The sequence below is a fragment of the Lithobates pipiens genome, unplaced genomic scaffold (assembly GCF_037356315.1).
Source record: "Lithobates pipiens isolate NorthernLeopardFrog02 unplaced genomic scaffold, aLitPip1_a1.2 Scaffold_1, whole genome shotgun sequence".
NCBI classification, from domain to species: Eukaryota; Metazoa; Chordata; class Amphibia; order Anura; family Ranidae; genus Lithobates; species Lithobates pipiens.
In genome coordinates, this window is record NW_027507685.1 from 247,944,045 (window position 1) to 247,953,462 (window position 9,418).

The following is a 9,418-nucleotide window of genomic DNA, read 5'->3' on the forward strand; positions in this document are numbered from 1 at the left end:
ACTCCTGGGAATCATTTTCTCCGATATATATTGCTCAAGAAAAAACTGTGTCCCACTGAAGATGTAATTCAGAGGTCATAGCATTTTTTAACCACTTCAGCCCCGGACCAATAAACAGCCTAAGGACCAGAGGTCTTTTTACAATTTCGCACTGCACTGCTTTAACTGGTAATTGCGCGGTCATGCAATGTTTGTTGTACCCAAACGAAATTTGTGTCCTTTTCTTCCCACAAATAGAGCTTTCTTTTGATGGTATTTGATTGCCTCTGTGATTTTTATTTTTTGCGATATAAATGGAAAAAGACAGACAATTTTGAGAAAAAATGATATTTTCTACTTTTTGTTATAAGAAAAATCGAATAAACTCAATTTTAGTCATACATTTAGGGCAAAATTTATTCAGCCACATGTCTTTAGTAAAAAAAATGTCAATAAGCGTATATTTATTGGTTTGCGCAAAAGTTATAGCGTCTACAAACTAGAGTACATTTTCTGGAATTTACACAGCTTTTAATTTACGACTGCCTATCTCATTTCTTGAGGTGCTAAAATGGCAGGGCAGTACAAACCCCCCGCCCCAAATGACCCCATTTTGGAAAGTAGACACCCCAAGGAAGTTGTGGAGAGGCATGTTGAGCCCATTGAATATTTTTTTTTTGTCCCAAGTGATTGAATAATGACACAAAAAAAAAAAAAAGTTTACAAAAAGTTGTCACTAAATGATATATTGCTCACACATGCCATAGTTATATGTGGAATTGCACCCCAAAATATATTCTGCTGTTTCTCCTGAGTACGGGGATACCACATATGTGGGACTTTTTCGGAGTCTAGCTGCGTACGGCACCCCGAAATCCAATCACTGCCTTCAGGATTTCTAAGGCCGCGTACACACGCGCGGACTGTTCGCCCAACCTTGTTCGGCAAACAGTTTGTCAAACAGTCCGCTCAAAATTTGCATGAGCGGACTTGCCCACACACGAGCGGACTGTTTGACGAACAAGGTTGGGCAAACAGTTCGCTCAACTTTTGAAATGAACGGACTCGCCCACGTAAGGCGGAGGCAAGTCCGCCCATTTCGAGCGCGTGTACAGGTAGGCGGGGCCCGCGAAGGAGACGTCGCGGGCTCCGCCGCCTGGAATGGGCTTAAAGGGGAACCCCAACGCCGAAAAAAATCGGCGTGGGGGTTCCCCCCAAGTCCACACCAGACCCTTGTCCGAGCACGCTACCCGGCCGGCCAGGAAAGGGGGGCGAGCGAGCGCGGCCCCCCCACCCCAAAGCACCTTGTCCCCATGTTGATGAGGACAAGGGCCTCTTCCCGACAACCCTGGCCGTTGGTTGTCGGGGTCTGCGGGCGGGGGGCTTATCGGAATCCGGGAGCCCCCTTTAAGAAGGGGGCCCCCGGATACCGGCCCCCCACCCTATGTGAATGAGTATGGGGTACAATGTACCCCTACCCATTCACCTGTGAAATAAAGTACAAATAAAAACACAACACAGGGGGAAAAAATATTTTATTGCACAGCCGGGGGTCTTCCGTCTTCGGGGGTCTTCTCGCCGGACTCCTCCGCTATGTGTGTGTAGCTCTTTTGCCAGCGGAGGAGTCCGGCTTTCTTCCTCCCCGCCGCCGGCCTCTTCTCCCGACTTCGGGGGTCTTGTCCCCCTCTTCGGTTCTTCTGCCGGGCCACCGCGCCTGGTCCGGTGGCCCGGTCTTCTGTCGCCGTCTTCCGTTCTTCTGTCGCCGCCTTCGGTTCTTCTGCCGGGCCACCGCGCCTTCTTGTAGCTCTTTTACAGGCGGTGGCCCGGTCTTCTGTCGCCGTCGCCGCCTTCCGTTCGTGTTCTTCTTCTTGTTCTTCTTGTTCTTCTCCAGGCGATGTTGACACGTCGCTCCCTCCGGCCGGAATGCCAGAGCCGCCCTGCGCTGTGACTTATATAGTGACAATGGGGCGGGGTCACATGGTATATGTCACATGGGTTGATGTCACATGGTGACCCCGCCCCCTTACGATGTCATAGTCCCCATGTGACATCAACCCATGTGACCAACCCATGTGACATATACCATGTGACCCCGCCCCATTGTCACTATATAAGTGACCGCACAGCGCGTCCCCGGCATTCCGGCCGGAGAGCTCGTCGAGTCAACATCTCCAGGAGAAGAACAAGAAGAACAAGAAGAAGAACACGAACGGAAGGCGGCGACGCCGACAGAAGACCGGGCCACCGCCTGTAAAAGAGCTACAAGAAGGCGCGGTGGCCCGGCAGAAGAACCGAAGGCGGCGACAGAAGAACGGAAGACGGCGACAGAAGACCGGGCCACCGGACCAGGCGCGGTGGCCCGGCAGAAGAACCGAAGAGGGGGACAAGACCCCCGAAGTCGGGAGAAGAGGCCGGCGGCGGGGAGGAAGAAAGCCGGACTCCTCCGCTGGCAAAAGAGCTACACACACATAGCGGAGGAGTCCGGCGAGAAGACCCCCGAAGACGGAAGACCCCCGGCTGTGCAATAAAATATTTTTTCCCCCTGTGTTGTGTTTTTATTTGTACTTTATTTCACAGGTGAATGGGTAGGGGTACATTGTACCCCATACTCATTCACATAGGGTGGGGGGCCGGTATCCGGGGGCCCCCTTCTTAAAGGGGGCTCCCGGATTCCGATAAGCCCCCCGCCCGCAGACCCCGACAACCAACGGCCAGGGTTGTCGGGAAGAGGCCCTTGTCCTCATCAACATGGGGACAAGGTGCTTTGGGGTGGGGGGGCCGCGCGGCCCCCCCCTTCCCCAAGGCACCCCCCCATGTTGAGGGCACGCGGCCTGGTACGGCTCAGGAGGGGGGGCGCGCTCGCTCGCCCCCCTTTCCTGGCCGGCCGGGTAGCGTGCTCGGACAAGGGTCTGGTGTGGACTTGGGGGGAACCCCCACGCCGATTTTTTTCGGCGTTGGGGTTCCCCTTTAAGCCCATTCCAGGCGGCGGAGCCCGCGACGTCTCCTTCGCGGGCCCCGCCTACCTGTACACGCGCTCGAAATGGGCGGACTTTCCGAGCGGGAACAGTCCGCTCATTTCGAAAGTACAGCGGACAGGCCCACACACGGGCGGACTGTTCGCTCAAACACAGTTTCAGCGGACAGTTTTTCGGAATTTCCGAAAGACTTTGTCCGTCCAACTGTCCGCTGAAACTGTCCGCTGAAAGCCCACACACGAGCGGACTGTCCGCCCAAACACTGTTCAGCGGACAAGGTTGGGCGAACAGTCCGCCCGTGTGTACGCGGCCTAAGAGTGCAAATTTTTGATTTCACTCCTCACTACCTATCACAGTTTCGAAGGCCATAAAATGCCAAAATAGCACAAAACCCCCCCAAATGACCCCGTTTTGGAAAGTAGACACCCCAAGCTATTTACTGAGAGGCATGTTGAGTCCATGAAATATTTTATATTTTGCCACAAGTTGCAGGAATTTTACAATTTTTTTTTTTTTTGCACAAAGTTGTCACTAAATGATATATTGCTCACACATGCTATGGGCATGAGTCAAATTACACCCCAAAATAAATTCTGCTGCTTCTCCCGAGTACGGAGATACCACATTTGGGGGACTTTTTGGGAGCCTAGCCACGTACGGGACCCCGAAAACCAAGCACTGCCTCCTGGATTTAAATATAAAATGCTACCAAAAAAAACTGTTAGCGATGGCAGGGATCAGGCCTGACTCTGCAGTCTCTGCCGTTATGTGTTTAGTGTTTTGTAAGTGACAGTGATCAATCGATACTGCACTTGGGTGGGCTGGGCAGAGGGGCAAAACGCAGGTGCCAGCAGGTATCTGGGCTGATCCCGCTAACAATGCGTTTTTTTGGAACCCTAAACTGCTGGGGATGCTAGTATAGATCTGATCAGATCAGATATTGATCTGTTCAGATTCTATACCACTACGGGAGGTTTATGCTTTGCGTGTGGGTGTTAGCGGTACTGGCACTAACCTTGCGCTGCCTGGGGCGACGCAGACCCTGACCCTAAAACCTAATTGATATCACCCGCCGGGTGATCAGGGGGTTAAACCTTTATTGGGTAATAAATGGTGGGTGCCCTGATGCTATAAAAAGCAAACTAACCAGAGTCACCCATAACACTTATACGGTGATCACTGGTGAAAGGGTTAACTAGGGGCAATCAGGGGGTTCAAATTTTTATTAGGTAGTATATGGGGGTCCCTGGCGCTATATAAAAACCTGACGGGGAACCTAAATAACTAACTAGCTAACCAGCGTCACCAGTGACACTTATACTGTGATCGCTGGTGAAAGGGTTAACTAGGGGCAATCAGGGGGTTAAAACCATTATTGGGTAGTATATGGGGGTACCTAGCACTATAAAAACCTGGCGGTGAAGCTAAAAAAATAACTAGCTACCTAGCGACACTAGTGACACTAATGCAGCGATCAGAAAAATGATCGCCTAGTGACACTGGCAAAAGGGGGTGAAAGGGTTAACTAGGGGCAATCAGGGGGTTAAAACCATTATTGGGTAGTATATCGGGGTACCTAGCGCTATAAAAACCTGGCGGTGAACCTAAAAAAATAACTAGCTACCTAGCGACATCAGTGACACTAATGCAGCGATCAGAAAAATGATCGCTTAGTGACACTGGCAAAAGGGGGTGAAAGGGTTAACTCTAGGGGCAATCAGGGGGTTAAACCTTTATTGGGGGGTGATAGGGGGCTACTCTGGACCTAACACTAACTGCCCTGACAGTTTTTACTTTTACAACTGACACTGAATGCAGTGATCAGTAAATAAATGATCAATGCAATCAGTGACACTGTGACTGGGGGGGGATCGGGGGGCGATCGGGGGGGGGATCGGGGGGGGTTTGTGTATCTATGTGTACCTATGTGTTTTGGTGCACTTACTTTCTGTCTTCTCCTCGTAGTCCAGTCAAAAAGACCGCCCCGAGGAGAATGACATCACTTCCTCCTTCCTGTGTATACAATACACAGTGGGAGGAAGCTTCTCATTGGCCAGGAGCGACCGAGAGGGGGTGGCCAGAAACCAACGGCCATCCCCTCATCATGGATCGCTCCTGCAGCGAACCGGACCGCCGTATCCAGTGGGAGGGGGTCCGATCGGACCCCCCACCCGCTGGAAGGCAGGCACGTACATGTACGTGCTTGTGCCTGCCTGTGCCATTGTAATGACGTACATTGACAATACGGCGGTCCTAAGTGGTTAACCTTAAAAAGAGGCCTCCTATCTCTGTATCATTACCTAGAGAAGTCAACACGTCAGTGTTGATGGTTCGTGCCGCCCTATATTCAAATACGTCCATCTTAATGGATATATAAATATAGGTATGGACTGCTGCAGTATAAAAATCGAACAACCGTATAAAATAAAATAAAATGTATATATATATACACATATATATATATATATATATATATATATATATATATATATATATATACACACACATATATATATACATATATATATATATATATATATATGTAGTGTAGATAAATAAACATATATGTGAAAGAAAGTGCAGCGCTGAAGAATCAAAATATAAAGTGACCCAATAACTCAAATTAAATATACATATATAGTAACATATGATGATATTAACTAAACAGTCCAATTTAAACCCTGAAGAGGAATGAAAAAAAAATCTGAAATAGTTCCTATAATAATGACAAAAAGTCCAAATAGTGACATCCAAGAGTGGTGAGTGATTATCAAAAACAGATATTTCAGTGAGTGTCGAAATGGATAAGTGACGAGAGGAATCCACCACCAACAGCACTAGTCACCTTACCAGAGGACGTGGACCCACACAGGTGTATACCTGCTGAGTCTAACAGGCTTTATAAGATGATCCTATGGGTCCATATTCTCTATAGAGATGAAACCTCCAGATGATCGCTCTCATAAGCATAGAATGCGGCACATTATAGATGTATGGAGGAATAAACCCCACCAGGAAGATAAGGAAGGAGGAAAGAGGGGCACATAGTGTAATTCCGTATGGAATGTTTTAGTAAAAAGTGGTACAAGAATTGCACTTACATATTCCGAATAACAACAAGCGCTTTAAAAAAACAATTCAGATGGAGTGAGCAGATTAGCATATGTTTCAGACGCGTTTCACTTGAAAAAGCATCATCTGGGGTGCTGATACCAATACCACATATATATATATATATATATATATATATATATATATATATATAGAGATGGCAGCCCCCATCATAGAATACAGCTGTGACGCTAGTTTTGGCACCTGCAGTCCACTTCCAGTTTCCAGCAAGATGGCGCCACCTCATGTGTCTCAAGCTTCGTTTTGGAAACAGGAAGTGAAACCAAGTGTTTGGTTGATTGGTTGGTGTTCCTGCCTATACCTCGAACTATAAATCAAGCCTTGATTTGGCACATAAATACACAAAAAACACTATTTAATGGCCAAACGATCCTAAATCTAGAAAATCAAACAAGCAAGGGAGGAAGGTAACTAATAATAGACAAACCAGGTCCAACCCCAATTTAGCGAATTATTGGTGGAATATAGATCTGGATTGACAAATTGGAAACTATGTCAATGGTATCTATCCTGAAATATAATTACATAGAGAGTGACAGCCAGCAAGAATAATTGCACGCTGTAATTCTCATAAAATTGTTACAATAAGTCAAAGCTGTAAACTAAGAATTGGGGGTCTCTCCATCATAAAAAAAATGAATCATTGCTAAAAAATTATATATAATCGATCTACTTCACCACAGTGCAAAATATTACAAAGTTACACCATAGATCGATTATTCACCAAATATAAAAATAGAGATGAATTGAATTGAATTAAGATGAAAAAAAAAACTTCTTCATGTCCCCCTCCCCCAGCCTTCCCTTATACTCACCTAAGCCCGACATTGATCCAGCAATGTACATGACAGCAGAAGGTCTCTCGGCTCTCTCCCTCCTCATTGTCTTAGATACAGCTGCAGGATCCATTGGCTCCTGCCGCTGTCAGTCACAGCCAGTGAGCAGGGACTGGGGGCAGGGCCAAGCCGCTCTCAGAGTGTCAATGGGCACAGAGCGGATTTTGGGAGCGAGCATGCATGAGTGTCCCTATAGCAAGCGGCTTGGGGCCATTGGCTGGGGGGAGGAGTCAGGAGCGCCAATAAGAGGAGGACTGGGACTGCTCTGTGCAGAACCATTACACAGAGCAGGTGAGTATAACATATTTGTTATTTTAACCCAGTGGCAGCTGGTGCTGTAGATTTTGGGGTGGCAAACAAGACACCCGTCAACACTCCCCACCCCCTGGTTGGTCGGTCGATCCGTTGGTCCATCGGCCGCTTGTCTGTCCCCCCCACCAGCCCTGCACTTAACCCATCTAGCAGCTTCGGCTCCTTCTTGTGTCTTCTCCCCCTCCATGGCAGTGCCTGTGGCCTCGGCAGCTTCCCTCCTCCTTCCCTCGGAGGACCAATACGATCGCTTCTTCTCTGCTTGACCCGCTTCCTGATTGGCTGGGAGGAGAAGCAGGAAGACAATGGCGAATATTAATTCGCTATTGTCACACAACTGGGTGGGCTCGGGGTGCAGTGCTATGCGCGCCAAGCCCTTTCTTTTTTGAAGTCTATTAGAGTGTGTGGATTGGGGGGGGCGGCGCCCCTAACGGACAGGCCGCCACTGTTTTAACCCCATCCCACTGACCGCCTCTAGGCCCTTTAAGGGTTCTAAAAGCCAGGAGGTGGAGATGGACATTCAGGTTATGTGTCTGCTGTGATTGGCTTACCTCTAGAGGAAAATAAATTTCATCTCCAAATACGGAAAGGTTTCTTCACAGTGAGAGCTGTGAAACTGTGGAATAGACTCCCTCAAGAGGTGGTTCTGGCCAGCTCAGTAGATTTATTTAAGAAAGGCCTGGATTCTTTCCTAAATTTACATAATATAACTCTGGACTAACATTTCTAGGTAAAGTTGATCCAGGGAAAACTCGATTACCTCAGTGGGATCAGAAAGGATTTTTTTTCCCATGCTGTAGCAAATTGGATCATGCTTTTCTGGGGGGGGGGGGGGGGGTTGGGGGTTCGCCTTCCTCTGGATCAACTGTGGGTATAGGATTGAGTATATGGGATTATATGATATTTTGTATTTTATTTATTTATTTTTTATGGTTAAGCTGGATGGACTTGTGTCTTTTTTAACCTAACTATGTAACAAGATTGGAAAGCTCCAGATCACTAGTATGCACCTGGAGCTTTCTGGTACCCGCTAGCTACTGTGCTGGGAGCAAGCTCCAACAGGGCCACATATATTCGGTCGCTCAGTGTTAAGGCCCACCCGCTGACCGGCCGCATATATGTGTGTGGCTGGCATCAGGGGGTTCGAAAAAAAAAAAATGGACATTTACAATCACTTAAACTGTGGGTATGTCTCATATTGGTTCCCACATAGATACCTCAGATAAATAATTGTTAGGTATTCCAATTGGAAGAAAGACCTGTGGCCAACTTAGAACCCCCTTGGAGAAAGAACATCCTTATGCCGAGTACACATGGCTGGACTTTTTGACATCAAAAGTCAGACGGAACGAATCAGTCGGACAATTCGACCGTGTATGGGCTTCATCGGACCTTTGCTGTCGAAAAATCAGACGGACTTTAGATTTAGAACATGTTTCAAATCTTTCTGACGGACTCGAGTCCGGTCAGAAAACCTGTTCGTCTGTATGCTAGTCCGACGGATGAAAACCGACGCTATTGCAGCTATTGGCTACTGGCTATGAACTTCCTTATTCTAGTCCGGTCGTACGTCATCACGTTCGAATGCGTCGGACTTTGGTGTGATTGTGTGTAGACAAGGCCGATTTGACGGAAGTCCGTCGAAAAGTCAGACGGAATTCTGTCCATCGACAAGTCCGGTCGTGTGCACACGGCATTAGATATTAGAATACCTTGGAACTCAGGTGGAAGACGTACATGGCCAGATAAGAGACATTTTTGGGCACATAACCAGCTTTTCCATATAATAAGTGGGTTGCGATTATGAATCTACGATTAGAGCCTCATGATCTGGAGCGTTCAACGGACCTCAAATGCCAGCGTTCCCAACCCAGACAATTTTGGAAACCAAAATAAATAGGCAAATACATAAATATACTTTTCTGCAAAACATAAACCAGCATCTGCCGCCAACTGAAATAGTTTTCCTTCTTCCTATAAAAGGCTCGCCACGGTTTTATCGCATCAGGTGAGAAGTCCATCCAATCAATGGGAAGATAAGGAGACGGATTGAAGTGAGCTATTGAAATGGTTGGATCATTTATTTCACGAAATCCGGATATAATCCTTATTCAAATGCTACTTCATTCTGAAGAGATTTGCCCAGGAGCCTGTGGAGAGCACAACAAAAGCTGTGCATTAACCCCC